At 46.8% G+C, this 15,838-nt stretch overlaps 1 protein-coding gene across 5 annotated transcripts in view; it reads right to left on the reverse strand.

The window, feature by feature from the left end:
* Positions 1-15,838, reverse strand: part of CYB561 (cytochrome b561) — a 57,689-nt gene that overhangs the window by 9,692 nt on the left and 32,159 nt on the right. Inside the window, exon 1 of one of the 5 annotated variants that reach the window (XM_084615695.1) lies at positions 13,066-13,120. The exons of 3 other annotated variants lie outside the window; for them this stretch is intronic. The gene's annotated coding sequence lies outside the window, so the exon portion shown is untranslated. Of the gene's footprint in view, positions 1-12,962; positions 13,046-13,065; positions 13,121-15,838 lie in introns of those variants that run through there. One more of the 5 variants, XM_084615694.1, reaches the window with a different exon arrangement.

Below are 15,838 nucleotides of genomic sequence, written 5' to 3' on the forward strand. Positions count from 1 at the left end.
CCTATACCAGAAACCTACTGACCGCTATTCCTACCTACATGCCTCCAGCTTTCACCCTGACCACACCACACGATCCATCGTCTACAGCCAAGCTCTGCGATACAACCGCATTTGCTCCAACCCCTCAGACACAGACAAACACCTACAAGATCTCTATCAAGCATTCTTACAACTACAATACCCACCTGCTGAAGTGAAGAAAGAGATTGACAGAGCCAGAAGAGTACCCAGAAGTCACCTACTACAGGACAGGCCCAACAAAGAAAATAACAGAACGCCACTAGAAGAAAAGGAGTACTTGTGGCACCTTAGAGACTAACCAATTTATTTGAGCATGAGCTTTCGTGAGCTACAGCTCACTTGGATGAGCTATCACCAGCAGGATAGTGAGTTTGTGTGTGTGGTTTTTGGGAGGGGGGTGAGAGAACCTGGATTTGTGCAGGAAATGGCCCAACTTGATTATCATGCACATTGTGTAGAGAGTTGTCACTTTGGATGGGCTATCACCAGCAGGAGAGTGAATTTGTGTGGGGGGGTGGAGGGTGAGAACCTGGATTTGTGCTGGAAATGGCCCAACCTGATGATCACTTTAGATAAGCTATTACCAGCAGGACAGTGGGGTGGGAGGAGGTATTGTTTCATATTCTCTGTGTGTATATAAAGTCTGCTGCAGTTTCCACGGTATGCATCCGATGGGATGAGCTGTAGCTCACGAAAGCTCATGCTCAAATCAATTGGTTAGTCTCTAAGGTGCCACAAATCCTCCTTTTCTTTTTGCGAATACAGACTAACACGGCTGCTACTCTGAAACTTGTGGCACCTTAGAGACTAACCAATTGCTTTGAGCATAAACTTCCACAGGCTAAAACTCACTGCATCGGATGCATGGAGTGGAAAATTCAGTAGGAAGATTTTTTTTATTTTACACACACAGAGAACATGGGTGTTGCCATACTCACTATAATGAGAGTGATCAGTTCAGGTGAGCTATTATCAGCCCCGGGGGTGTGTGTGTGTGTGTGTGTGTTCAGTATTCAGAGGTCCTGTCTGTACTCCTCGTTCTTTTAGCATAGGTAGTGGCCACACTCACGGCTAAGAATGAATAAGGTGAACAGACTTCCCTTTCCTTACCCACCAAGGGGTCCTTCCTAGAGCCTCCCCTCTCAAAAAAAAAAAAAAAAAATCTCCATTTTATCCTCACTGGGAACACTCTCACCTTCTCCTCCAGCTGATGCCTCATGTGGGTCTTATTTATATTATAAATTCTTTGGGGGCAGGAAACAGCCTTTTTGTTCTGTTTAGAAAGCAGCTGGCACAAAGTGATGCTGGTCCGTGACTGGGCTCCTATATACTACTGCAGTGAAAGATATTAACATAACTCTGGGTTTGTAAAGCATTGTATCAATGGGTCTGACCAGGGTAGCCAGCTCTTGAGATTTTATCACGAGTCTTGCAATTTGGTGATTTTCTTAAAGGCCAGCTCTTGGAGTCAGGCGTGAGAGAATTGCCGCTTTCTTTTACAAAGCAAGTTTGCAGCACACATCATTGCAGAGAAAAGCTTGAAACCGTGAATCCTAAAGGCTCAAAAACCAGACAGCAGATAAAGCAAACTTTAAAATAAAAATTGGGGACCTCCCTCAATAGCCATGAGTTTTCAAAGATAATGGCCAATGGCTCTGCAATCCCATCTGCCAACTCCTTTAGCACTCTCGGATGCAGCGCATCCGGCCTCATGGGCTTGTGCTCATCCAGCTTTTCTAAATAGTCCCAAACCACTTCTTTCTCCACAGAGGGCTGGTCACCTCCTCCCCATGCTGTGCTGCCCAGGGCAGCAATCTGGGAGCTGACCTTGTTCGTGAACACAGAGGCAAAAAAAGCATTGAGTACATTAGCTTAGATTATTGTGGGCAGTGTTGTTGTAGCCAGGTTGGTCCCGTATCTTGCTAACTGAGACCGTCATAAATGTATGTTCTGAGTGGAAAATTTACTTATGAATTTCAAACTATAAAGGGTATGTTAGTTTGTTGTGGGAGTACTTATCAATTACATTTTTACTGTTAACGCTGCATTTCGGAAATGACTTTGTTGCTCATATAATCAAAACACCTTAGATGAAGTTTTCTTATGTAAAAAAGTAAAACTTTATTAGGCATTTATTAATTTTAACACTTAAAAGTGTTTTTTTTCCCCAAGCCGCTTGGAATGTTACTAGAGATAAGGGTTTTAATAGATTTAGATACAGTCAGGCCTCCATTTACACGGTGGTTATGTTCTTGAACAAACACCGTGCAAATAGAAATCACGTAAAAAGACACCAAGGGTCTATGGAAAATAAGGGTTTAGGTTCCAGGCTCACAAGACGACCTCCCTAATTTATCCCATACTGTACAGGTTTTATTTTAAAAAATTAATGAAATTTAAACTTGCTACTAACCTTTACTGATGTTGAGAATGAACTTGACGTGATATTGCTGATGTTGAAGTCAGAACTCTGAGGGTTTGTCTGGGGAGGCCGGGGAGCATGGAGGCAGGAAGTATGGGGCAGGAGGAATCAGGGCCACCTCCCCCTCCCGCAGGCCTTACAGGGGGCAACGGATAATCTGACTAGAGGCCCCCTGGCCCCAGGCACGCTCCCGAGGAGTAGCGTCGGGGCGCGGTGGCTTGCCCCACTCCGCCCGGCGCTCCATCAGGGAATAGGGTCGTGGCACAGGGGCTCGCCCTGCTCCATCTGCCCGGCATTCCAGCTGGGGAGCGGGCAAGCCCCCATGAGCCAGCTGGAGTGCTGGGCAGGCAGGCGGAGTGGAGCAAGCCCCTTGCCCCACTCCCTGGCTGGAACACCGGGTGGGCAGAGCGGGACAAGCCCCTGACCCTGGTCCCCAGCTGGAGCGCCGGGCAGGCAGGCTGGCAGAGTGGGGCAAGCCCCCGGGTCCACGCCTGGGGTGGGGTGGGGTGGGGGCCCTGGCCGAGTGTCCATTGCCCCCCGCAAGGCCAACTAGAGGGGGTCATAGAATACCAGGGTTGGAAGGGACCTGAGGAGGTCATCTAGTCCAACCCCCTGCTCAAAGCAGGACCAATCCCCAATTTTTGCCCCAGATCCTAAATGGCCCCCTCAAGCATTGAACTCACAACCCTGGGTTTAGCAAGCCAATGCTCAAACCACTGAGCTATCCCTCCCCACCTCCTGCCCCCCTCCTCTGCCATTGCCCACCCACCCGAAGTCAGGACCCACCCAAGTGTCCCATCCTGGCTACGCCACTGATCTGCACATCTTGGCAACCATGGGGCACCGTGTAAAAGTGAATCCATACTTTGTACAAAAATAAAGGGTCACAATTTATTGACCATGCATAACAAACTGTGCAAACAAACAAAAACACCCACACATCCTGTAAATCGAGGCCTGACTGTAACCATTGCTTTCCTTATAACAATGGGGTTAGAATAATTTTATTCATTTAAACAGTGGTACAAACAGCTGCAATAGGAGGAATATTTAATTTGCAATCTCTATTTAAGTAGCGCACTGAATAACACTCAGTGAATAAGTGACTTTTTTTTCCATTTTGTTCAGCGTCCACCTCAGACATTGGGGGTCCTGAACATACGCCGCCATCTGCAAAAAAAACAACTTCAGAGTCATCAGTGCTGCAGCTACATGTTGGACAGTAATTTACTTCTAGTTAAAAAAAAAAAAAGATCTTCTCATCCAATAAATCCATGGCTGAGTTTGTCATCAGGACCAGAAAATTTCAGCAAGAGATTAAAAGATTGCTCAGTTCACTTATACAACATATTCTCCCTTTCGTTTTGTTCAGAACAAACATTTCATTGAATGGTTCAATCATTACAGGCCGAGCACAGGTTGCTGGAAGGATCCTGGATACAATGTCTGAGAAGGAAATTGAACAGCATGCAAAAAACACTGACAGGAAATTCATTAGTCTGAGTCTTGATGGGTGGAGCAGCGTACACAGTGCTTGTGTGACAGACATCCCCTATTGTGTTATCTAACAGGAACAATACATCAGGAAATGCCCATACAGCAGAATCCTTAAAAGTAGTAACAGAAACAGCTATAACATACTGAACAAGAATTCAAGCGTCAAGTATGTAGCTGTGTCATAATACTGCAAATGCAGCAAGGATGAGAAGAAATCTAGAAGAACATAATGAAAGGAAGCTGAAACTTATAACATGTGGGCGCAATTCTCATTTGAGGCCTCTTTTAGTCAAAGACTTAAGTACAACTCCAGGAATAAAGGAAAATACAGCTGAAATGGCAAAATACTTCCATAACAGCCACTCTGCGTCAGCATCAAAGAGAAATACAGAAGGATCCAAACTAATTCTTCCCCTAGATGTATGATGGAATTCAGTGGTTGACAGTTTTGAGCTATTTATTAAGAATTGGCCTATTCTGATAGCACTGTGAAGACAATGACAAAAAATGATGGAACCATCACAGCCAAAGTAATCAACATTGGACTAAGGAGAAATGTTGAAGATATGCTGAATGTACTGAAACCTATTTCCATAGCCTTGGACAAACTGCAGAAAGACTGCTGCAGGTATTGCTGATGCTGTTGAAATTTGGAGAGAACTTCAGAAGACATGAAAGAAAGAGACCCGGCAACATAAGAACATAGGAATGGCCACACTTGGTCAGACCAAAGGTCCATCTGGCCCAGTATCCTGTCTTCCGACAGTGGCCAAGGCCAGGTGCCCCAGAACAAAGTTAAGATGCAGGCAGTAAACAAGCGAATGGATTAAGCACTTACTCCACCTCATTTTCTTGCCGTTATTCTCAACCCAAAGTGTCAGAGTAGATACCTAACTGCTGAAGATGTTGCCAACCATAACAGAGATCAGAGCTGGAGGTGAGCATTCAAGCAGTGCATGTGTGCTGATGTTGCTTTAAAGAAAGTCAACACCACTAAACTGGAAGTCACTAGCTAAGCATCTGGAACCAGAGTTTGTTGAAGAGCTAAACCAGCTTCTGACAGCAGTAGCTTCTATGCCTACAGAAGAAACAATATTTTCTTCATTTGAACTAATTCAGTCAAAGTTGAGAAATCGATTGGGAGTTGAAAATGCAAGAAAACTTCTCTCTTCCAGTCTATGAATAAAAATGGAGGAGGGAGGGGATGAGATCTACCAGTTTAAAAAGTTTGCAGGACACCCTAAGTAACTTCGGGGACAGTTGCCTCATTTTCAAGAAACATAGGTGAATACAAACTTAACTTCCAGTCACTTTCACTTAGGCAAACTGAAAATTTTCACAGGCTGATCTGAAATAATCAATTAATTCACTGACTGCAGTTAATCCCTCTGTTTAATAAGTCATTCCACTGTAAATGTGAAACATGTTTTGATAAGATAAATTTGCATCTAACACATGTAAAGTTGTTTTGTTTAATAAAAATAAATGTTATATGTTGTGTGTGTTTAATTCCAGTTACCATCCCAACTTGACACAAATCATGAGCAAAAAGTAAATTATATAGTAAATGATATACTGATTTACTATTTTATAACATACTAAAAATGTATAGTCACTAAGAATCTGAAAATATTAAGCTATATAATTGCTTAAATAAAAGTACACAATTCTAGTGTACCCTCCTAGGTAGCAAACAGATACACCAATTCTAGTGTAAAGCCTCTATTTAACTTTAAAATCAATGTGTTTTAATGGTTACTCAACCAGTGAGAATGCACTTTTCTTTAGGATATAACTGAAGAACAAACAGAAAAATTGATTAAAGTCACTGATTTAAATCGAGGTGTTCCATTTGGTGATTTAAATCAATCCACCCTGAGCTAAGTGCATGATTTTGGGGGCTGGACTCATGATTTTGAATCGCTAGTAGTTGGCGATTCAGGGACAGAGTGAGTCAGCATTAAACGGCAAAACCTTTGCTCATACAATGCATTGTTGAAGGGAGGGCTCCCAGAAGGAGCCCAAGATCTTGATTGTTTTGCTCTCTGCATAGAGCAAATGGTCTTTTTCCAGCACTGGGCTCCTAAGTGAAACCCTCAACACCTAGTCTCTGCTGGTATTCATGATGGAGTGCCTAGATCTTCATTAAACTTAAAGAGGCAACACTTCGCAATTGGGAAGCAAGAAAACCAAGCAGGCAGGATTTTTAAGACCTACTTAGAATAAGTGAGCGAGATGAGATGGACATAGAAGTGCTCTGGGGATGAAATATAATGCTAGATTGGATTTGTGTCTGGTGTTGGTCCCCATAACAGAACTGTCAACTGCTCGGCATCTGGAGTGCTGGGAGCTGTTGCAGGGGAAGATTCTCACTCTCTCTCCACCAAAGAAGGGAAAATGGGTGCAGATGACAGCAGCATAGCTACACCTGCACAGCCCCTAGTGTAGACGCAGCCTACGCCGACAGGAGGAGTTTTTCCATCAGCGTAGTAACACCATCTCCCCAAACGGTAGCAGCTAGGTCGATGGAAGCATCCTCTGTCGACCGAACTGTGTCTACACTGAGGGGTTTGTCGGTGTCGGTCAGGGTGCTGCGCAGATGTACAGGTTTTCAGTGTAGACCAAGCCTCAGTAATTGCTAATAGAGACCTACTGAAACAAAAGTCTGACATGCCGCAGCCTTTCTTGGGAGGTAATAGAAACAGGGATAGAGAAAGTGGAGAAACCCAAAGCTTGAATAGCAATAGGTCCGGGGAGAGTGTGAATACTCCTGGTACATGGAATTTTTTAACCTAAGGCTAGTAAGCACATATCTGTATTGACAGGGCCTTCATTTATGAAGCAGGGCGTTCAAAGGCTCTAGTATCGGACTTCCTCGTCCCCAGCATCCACCACAGGAGAGGAGGCCAACTCCCTCTGATGCTCTCATCCTCTACCACACACAATTTGGCATGAGCTGTGGGTACTCAAGAGGGGACCAGGGCAGGCAGAGCAGAGACGCTGCACAAAAGGAATGAAGCAGGTTGGCAGAGCCAGGTGACCGGGCAAAGCCTAGGCCAGGTGACGCCCTCCCTTCCATGTTTATCCAGCAACTGGAAAGCCATGTTGACTTTCAATTCTGCCCAGGCACCAGAGCAAACACAATGAATTGTCCACCTGGCCCTTTATCTATTCCCTAAACCCGCATTAGGGCTACAAATTAACTTCTGTTAGGCAGTGGCAAGGGCTAGGTAGGGTTGCAACACCATTTCTGTTGCATAAATAAGTTCAGCTTGGAAACTGGTATGCCAGTTCAGAGTCCAAGGCAGAGCAAGTCATGCAAACTGGAAGTCATTTAGTCAAGTGGTTCCTGAAACAGCAGCATTCCCGCCCCCCCCCAACCCAATTTTAAATTTTCAACTTGGAGGGGCACAGAAATAGGGGGATGAGCCCACTGGCGGTATCCATATGGACCTTATCCCACTGGAATGGCTCTGTTGGATGCTTACTCCACCACCACATATCCTGAGCCCTGAGGGAAGGAGCAGTGGGTTGGGAGTGAGGAGATCATGAATTCAGTCCTCCCCCAGCTGTTATTAATGTTTCTGCGCACTTTACACCAGTTTTTATTGACCCAGGCTGGCCTCAGGGACTGGCAGCTATCAATCTCCCTGTGTTACAGAGAAGATAACGGAGACTGCACAAGGTCACTTTAATTAGACTCCAATATTGCAGACGCAAATTGCTAAAGGCTATGCAAACAAATGGACAAGCCTGTGAAGGCTACATGTTTGCCTCTGTAACAGCTGCTTTACCACATCTCTTTGCTGAAACCAGGAATCCTATTGACTGTGCAAACCACTTGCAAAGTGTCTTGATTCAAGAGATAAACAGGAAGGTCCCCATTCACACCTGCTGCAGACTCATGGGAGAGGCATTTTGCTTCCACAAATGGAATTTCTGTTCCACCAGAACAGCTAAGGCTGCAGTGAAGTCTGTTTAAAACCTAGTTGTTGTCTCCTCTCTAAAATCCATTTTAAAAAAAATCAAGCAAGGCTGATAAGACAGATAAGACTGATAGGGGAGAGGCTTGGCAAAGGTTCCATATGTCACATCTGGGACAGCCAAGAACAGAACCAACGTGAGCCTGTCATGCTGCCTCTCCACCAGGCACCGTGCACCAGCAGGGCCTTCATTCCCCATAGCCTTCCCAGAGGTGGGACTTCAAACCTTATGTACTGTTTCATTGTTTCCTTGTACTCCCCTGTCTCTCTATATCCATCTGTTGTCTCTTGTCTTATACCTAGATTGTAAACTCTTTGGGGCAGGAACCATAGAATCATAGAATATCAGGGTTGGAAGGGACCCCAGAAGGTCATCTAGTCCAACCCCCTGCTCAAAGCAGGACCAATTCCCAGTTAAATCATCCCAGCCAGGGCTTTGTCAAGCCTGACCTTAAAAACCTCTAAGGAAGGAGATTCTACCACCTCCCTAGGTAACGCATTCCAGTGTTTCACCACCCTCTTAGTGAAAAAGTTTTTCCTAATATCCAATCTAAACCTCCCCCACTGCAACTTGAGACCATTACTCCTCGTTCTGTCATCTGCTACCATTGAGAACAGTCTAGAGCCATCCTCTTTGGAACCCCCTTTCAGGTAGTTGAAAGCAGCTATCAAATCCCCCCTCATTCTTCTCTTCTGCAGGCTAAACAATCCCAGCTCCCTCAGCCTCTCCTCATAACTCATGTGTTCCAGTCCCCTAATCATTTTTGTTGCCCTTCGCTGGACTCTCTCCAATTTATCCACATCCTTCTTGAAGTGTGGGGCCCAAAACTGGACACAGTACTCCAGATGAGGCCTCACCAATGTCGAATAGAGGGGAACGATCACGTCCCTCGATCTGCTCGCTATGCCCCTACTTATACATCCCAAAATGCCATTGGCCTTCTTGGCAACAAGGGCACACTGCTGACTCATATCCAGCTTCTCGTCCACTGTCACCCCTAGGTCCTTTTCCGCAGAACTGCTGCCTAGCCATTCGGTCCCTACTCTGTAGCTGTGCATTGGGTTCTTCCGTCCTAAGTGCAGGACCCTGCACTTATCCTTATTGAACCTCATCAGATTCCTTTTGGCCCAATCTTCCAATTGGTCTAGGTCCTTCTGTATCCTATCCCTCCCCTCCAGCGTATCTACCACTCCTCCCAGTTTAGTATCATCCGCAAATTTGCTGAGAGTGCAATCCACATCATCCTCCAGATCATTTATGAAGATATTGAATAAAACCGGCCCCAGGACCGACCCTTGGGGCACTCCACTTGACACCGGCTGCCAACTAGACATGGAGCCATTGATCACTACCCGTTGAGCCCGACAATCTAGCCAGCTTTCTACCCACCTTATAGTGCATTCATCCAGCCCATACTTCCTTAACTTGCTGACAAGAATACTATGGGAGACCGTGTCAAAAGCTTTGCTAAAGTCAAGAAACAATACATCCACTGCTTTCCCTTCATCCACAGAACCAGTAATCTCATCATAAAAGGCGATTAGATTAGTCAGGCATGACCTTCCCTTGGTGAATCCATGCTGGCTGTTCCTGATCACTTTCCTCTCATGCAAGTGCTTCAGGATTGATTCTTTGAATCAGGATTGAATCTTTTCAGGATTGATCTTTTCGTGCTGCGTTTGTACAGCACCTAGAACAATGGAGACCTGTCCATGATGGGGGCTCGTAGGTGCTCCCATAATACAGATAATAACCCCACTCTATACCCCCGAAAAAAAAACAATTAAATGTTACGGGGGGTGGGGGGGGAAGACCACAACACAAACTTACATAAAGCAGGACATGCAGTTACAGTGCAGCTGCACACCCAGCTCTAACTCTGCCCTAGCAAGGGTGCCAACAGAACATCACAGTACCTTACTCCTCCCCAAGACACAAAAAGCTACTTTCTATGTGCCCACCACAATTCCAGATCAGGACCTCTACTCACACAGTCCAACAGGACCTTCAGTGTGGTCTGAGCAGCAGCACTGACCTGGTTGGGGGAGAGGGGAGCTGCTACTGGTTGATAGATCACACCGAGCTGCCTTTCCTTCGTGTGGCCGGTTTCACAAGCACAATGCAAGAGCTAAAGATGCACTAAGCAATTTTCTCCTCGCAGGTTAGGGAAGAGTTTCCCACCACTGAAGGAGGACAGGACAAGGTGTTGGTGTCTCAACATTAGTGGTCTCTTTTCATGTCACACAAACGTTCTTTTGGAGAAAAGGTAACTATGTGCTAGCTCCCAGCGCCGGGGTGCAGGGTTTTGAAGCCTCTCAATCTGGAAGGGTACAGGAGCAGCAGGCAGCATCGTTAATTCCACCTTGAAGTTTCTGTGTAAGTGACAGAGGCAGATTAAAGATGCCAGTTGAACCAGGGGAGATTTATTAAGAACACACACACACTTCACTCCTAGCCAGAGCTGCAGGCTTTATTGGATCATACCCGATAAGTGGATTAAGACAACTGGCTTATTCTATTAGATTGCATTGAAAATGCCAGCTGTGTGCATGTGACACTTGCAGCCTGCGGGCAGAAGGGGCTCTGGAAGGGTCATTAGGAATCAAAAAGCAGAGGAGTCTTAAGGCAAGCAGCAGGCACGGTCCCTTTGGGAATATTAAGGAACTGGGTCATAGGGCTCCTCTCTCTCAGCCAAAGGCAGGCACCTCTATTCCCACATATCTCCCGGGGCGGGGATGGGGACACACGACACACTTGCAAACCAGCTAACAGCACTTTCCTCCTGAACATGGAGTGGGGACATCAAGGCACCCACCAATGTTGGGACAAGAACTCTTCGCCAAGGGAAATCCTGCCCCTAGCCAAGAGGGAAGGGGAAGGAGAAGGAAGAGATGCAGCCCCCTTATCTAACCCCATAACCTCAGAGGCAGCCCCAAAATTCCTAGCCCTAAATTAAGCCACCAGTGGACAAATGGCCATTTGTCCATCCACAGTACAAGATGGCTGGGAGTTAGTCAGCCCCCACCGTCCTACAAGGGGAATCAAAGAGCCTTGGAAAGCTGTGTACAAATACCACTTGTCATTTTCCTCCCTCCAGTCCCCACACCATCCAAGGCAGTCCGCTGCACCAGGATGGAGTCCTGGAGACAATCAGACACCAGAACTGGCATCACCAGCTATTTTTAGGGCACAGAATCCAGGTGCCTCCTGCAGAGCTCACTTTTCAACCCAGGTACCGGGGGAGTTCACCGCAAGGGTTGTTACCAGGCTGGGAAAGAGCACGACACGGTTGTGGTAGCAGCAGGAGAAATTGCCACCACCATGACAGAACTTAGATGGCCCTGGCAGTGCATGTGGCTGTAACAGACCTTCTCCCAGGGGCTGGGCACCAAACCAGAGAAAGGTTCATGGCAGGTAAAAAAGATGGGTGCAGACAAAAAAAGTCACTAGGAAATATTACGGACAGCAAAGCACACACAACATGGGACCTGAGATATTAACCCCTTACAGGTGCAAGGGGAACTAATTCTACTAGAACTTAGCTGTGCATTGCTATAATCGTAAAATGGCCTTCAGAAGCCTCATGTGCGGCTGACTTAGGAGCTATCCACAGGGCAATGCTGTTTACATGAGTCAGCCTGGAGGTGGATCTGGCTATAAGTGTTTTGACTTGATGCTCTGCCCCTTAACAACCAGATATTCCAAAGGCCTCAGCTCCTATCTAGGTATGATTATAAGCGTCCAGATTTATGGGATTGCTCAGCATGCTGGCTGTGGAGCAAACAGGCCATCGGTGTCAATGGGGGCTTAGCCCTTTCAGAACATGGCCCTTGTTGTGGGTTCTGCGCACTTGGAAATCTGGCCCTTACCATCTAAGAGATTCCTGGTCTGCAGAGAACAGCTGAACACACAATAGCAGGAAAGACCGTTACAAAGGAAGGAAACACACTCATCAAGCTGCTCTGGTGTAGACATTGCTTTTGTTCTCTAAATCTAAAATAAAGGTCACTCTGACTTAACTACATGACTACTCTTTGTGCCTGGAGAAACATAACATGCTGTAGGGCCAGGGCATCAGAGCAGTAACCCTGAAATGGAGCGAAATACAGACGAAGATTAACTTGATAGCATGAGGGGATAATGGAGATGTGTTCTCTTCAGGGTCCCCTCGAACCGGTACCACAGGGGACATTTTCTATTGAGGAGGAAAAACCCCTTCTCAAATATTATTGCAAAGGTTAAGATTTTGTCACCATTATTTTTAGTAAAAGTCACGGACAGGTCGCAGGCAATAAACAAAAATTCATGGAAGCCCGTGACCTGTCTGACTTTTATGAAAATTATGGGGGGAGGGACTGAAGCCCAAACCCTGCGGGGTGCGGGAGAAGCATGAGCCCCGCTGCAGGCAGCTGAGGTCCCCGGGGCCCCTGCCAGCTAACCGGCCCTGCCACCTTGGGGCTGAAGCAGAAAATGTCAAGGAGGTCTCTGAAAGTCACAGAATCTGTGACAATCTTATCCTTAATGGATACCATAAGCAATAAGAGAGTCTCTCTCCATTCCCACCCACCTAACCAGCAATGGAAACACCCAGTGCAGGACAGACCCTCTGCCGCTGCAGCACTAAGGACTTAAACACCAGCTCGCCTCACCCCTCTTTGCGAGCTGTGCAGTCCAAGCCACAGTCCCCTCACCCCAGTTCCCCCATCCCTTTGCTTGCTTCCATTGAACATCTCAAGCAGCTCCCAATGACAGAAACTAGGAGGGGACCATAACTTAAAAGAAAAACAAGACATGCATCTGGAGTTGCTACCTCCCCCCCCTCTCCCCAATGGGTGGACAGACTCCACCCAAAAAAAATAAATACACTTCTACTGGAAAATACAGAGATCAGTCTCAAGTCACTAAATCTCAGTATCAAGATCCCACACAGTTAGCCCTGCTACTGGGGCTGGTCAGTGCTGCTGGTCAGAGCCCCACCCCACACTCCCAAAATTAAAGCCTACAGAGTCAGTGCTAAACTAGTCAGAAGAAGACTCACATGGACTCCTAGACAGTCAGTCCACACCACACTTCAGTCTCGAACAACAGCAAGAACAGCCCCTCTGTGATTCAGTATCATCTGCCAAATGACAGCTGCTTACCCAATGCTCTCAGCTGTGCTGGATGTTTCAGGCTAGGTTAATCACCTCCTGACAATCTGCCTCAGCTAAACTGGTAACACCTGAAGCAAGATCCCCAATTAAGCTCTGCATGCTGCGAAACAGACACCCAGAAGCAGTTAACCCATTCCGCTTCACAAGGCAGTTGCTTTGCAGTTGTATGAAATGGTAAAGCGACCATCGCTGGTAGAGGTCTGTGTTCTTGTGGACACTTACAAACAGGAGCACAACACATTAGTGCCAATTCTCAGCTCCCAATCATTTAGCCACTGACATGATCCCCTCATGGGCACAGGAAACAAGTGAGACATGTCCTGTCAGAGCCTTGAAATAAAGCATCTGACAAAAAATAAACGAATGCAACCACCCTAAAGAGAGTTTTTACAGCTGGTCATTTAACAGAATCAGAAAGTTAGAGGTGGAAAAACCTTATCTGGCTGTCCAGTCTGTCTCTCTGGGCATCTTCTAGTCCCTTGTCCAATCCGATTTTTAAAGTCCCCAATAATGGGGCTTCATCCTTTTCAATCCTCCTTCAAATACAGCTCACACCCTGGAGCTTGTTATATCCCAATATTCAGCCTACACTTTTCCTTGATTTCATCCTATTACTTCTAGCTAAACCTCAGGTTACTACATAAAGCAATTCCCTCCTTCTTTGGCCTTAACAGTCTGCAAATATTTGCAGAGTGTTAGACCCTTCCTTAGTCAGCGCTAACCAAGCTATACAACACCCAGCTAAAATTGTTACAGCTACATTTTCACAAGAGCCCATACATCAGATGCAAGTTGGGTGCTGAGTTGCTGGGAAAACCTAGCTGTATGTGGCACAGTGGAGCTGCTGGGTGCTGGGCACTTTTACAGATCTGACAACTAAGTAAGCAAATATGGGATTAGCTCTTCTGGAAATTCAGTCCTGATTGTGGATGCTGAGTCCTGGGAATTCTAGCCCTTGGCTTAAAATTTCCTTATAAATCAAACCCTCCAGGTCAGGTCAGTTGTTATTCTCTGAACACTCTCCAGTGTCAATAGTGTTCTGGTAACTCAGTGCCCAAAGCAGAATGCAATATTCTAGGTGGGGGTTCACCTTGCAGAGAAGCACTCTTTCCTCCCTGCTCTGTGAATGGTGTCTTTTTTAGGAATTTATCTGCACCCCCCATTTCCACAGCATATGAGTGCCTACGATCTTTAATGCAGTTAATCCTCACACATCCCTAGGAGGTAGGGAAGTGCTCTTACCCTCTGCTTACAGATGGGGAACTGAAGCACAGAGGCACTAAATGACATGCCCAAGATCACACCAGAAGTATGTGACAGAGCAGGGTCCTGGGCTAGTGCCCTAACCACTGTGCCATCCTTTCTCTCTGCAATCCAGGATTACACAGCCCATTGCAAACTCCTGTCTAACTTGCTGCCCACTCTTGCCCCTAGGTCTAGTTCATCATTACAGCTGCCTGGATATTTCTCTCACATTGAACACATGTGTTTCAGATCATTTCTGAAGTCATTTGGTTTGATCTGATAGAATCCTGTGAGTGCTGACTGATGGAAAAGTACAGTTACTTGGGGCACCCCCACCAGGAAGTGAGGTCTGCCTAGCATATTTTAGGGAAATAAGAAATCTATATGGGAATGTGAATCTTTTCAAGAACCAAGTGTCAATAAATTCCCCAACCAAACCCAAGGGAAGGAAAGGGAGGTTAAGAGAAAAGAAGGCTATTTAAAGTTTGCTAAATAAACAGTTTTGGGGCAATTGTTATAGGCTTGTAGAAACTTTGCAGGAGAGAGAGAAACAATCCAGTCCCCCTGGGGAAACATTCTCCGCTCTTCAATTTCTTCAAGTGCTTGTGATGTAACAATGAAATTATTGCCAACAAACTGAAGCATAAGGCAGCTAGATAAGAGAATACAAAGGACAGGGTGGGTGGCACCTGGCTTATGGTCCTGCCTGAAGGCCCCTGCCCTCTTGTCCCATCACTAAATGCAGCTCTCAGATACCACACAGCTTCAGCACTGACTGACGAAAGGGTCCACCTGCTGAGCAGGAAACACAGCTGAGAGAAAAGGCCTGTCCTCAGTTAACTGAGGAACCAACCCTGACCCATTAGAAGCCTAAGCACTTGCATTCCAGCTACCCCCCTATACAGTAGCCCCCATCCTGTGCCCAATTACACCTTGCATGCTGGGGCCTCCAGCCCCTACCCCAAAGTCTTGCCACTATTAAGCGTTCGCTTTCCCCCATGCTTAGTGCTAGGAGCTCAAAAAACCCCACGGGTCAAACAGATGATCCAGGTATTTGCTCTTCCCAGAACCAAACTGCCCCTCACCCTGGCTGCCTGGCATGGGATGGTGCCCACCACGGAGAGTTTATGTGGGTCACTCAGGGTTTAGTGCAGGAACCGCTGGATACTTGTGAGCTCTGTACGCGCCCAGCCTGGCTCAGCCCTCGGCCAGTGTAGCCAGCCTCCCCCATGCCAGGAGACCAGCGTCAGAGCAAGGCCATCCCTGAGCGCCAAGACACCCCCAGCCTGGCCCAGGAGACAGGGGCCTGGGCAGCCAGACTCCTGTGTGGGGCGTAGCTCTTGGGACCAGAGAACGCCCGGAGAGCTCTGCGGGGGGGCTCAGAGACATGGGGCTGGAGGAGGGGGTCTGGGGCTCAAAGACACTGACCCAGGGTGTGTGTGTGTGAGTGAGTGAGGAACTCATCCCTTGGGGCTCGGAGGCACCGACCCCGGGGCGGTGGGGGGGGGAGCGGGGG

The sequence above is a fragment of the Lepidochelys olivacea genome (assembly GCF_965140295.1).
Source record: "Lepidochelys olivacea isolate rLepOli2 genome assembly, chromosome: 27".
Classification (NCBI taxonomy): Eukaryota; Metazoa; Chordata; order Testudines; family Cheloniidae; genus Lepidochelys; species Lepidochelys olivacea.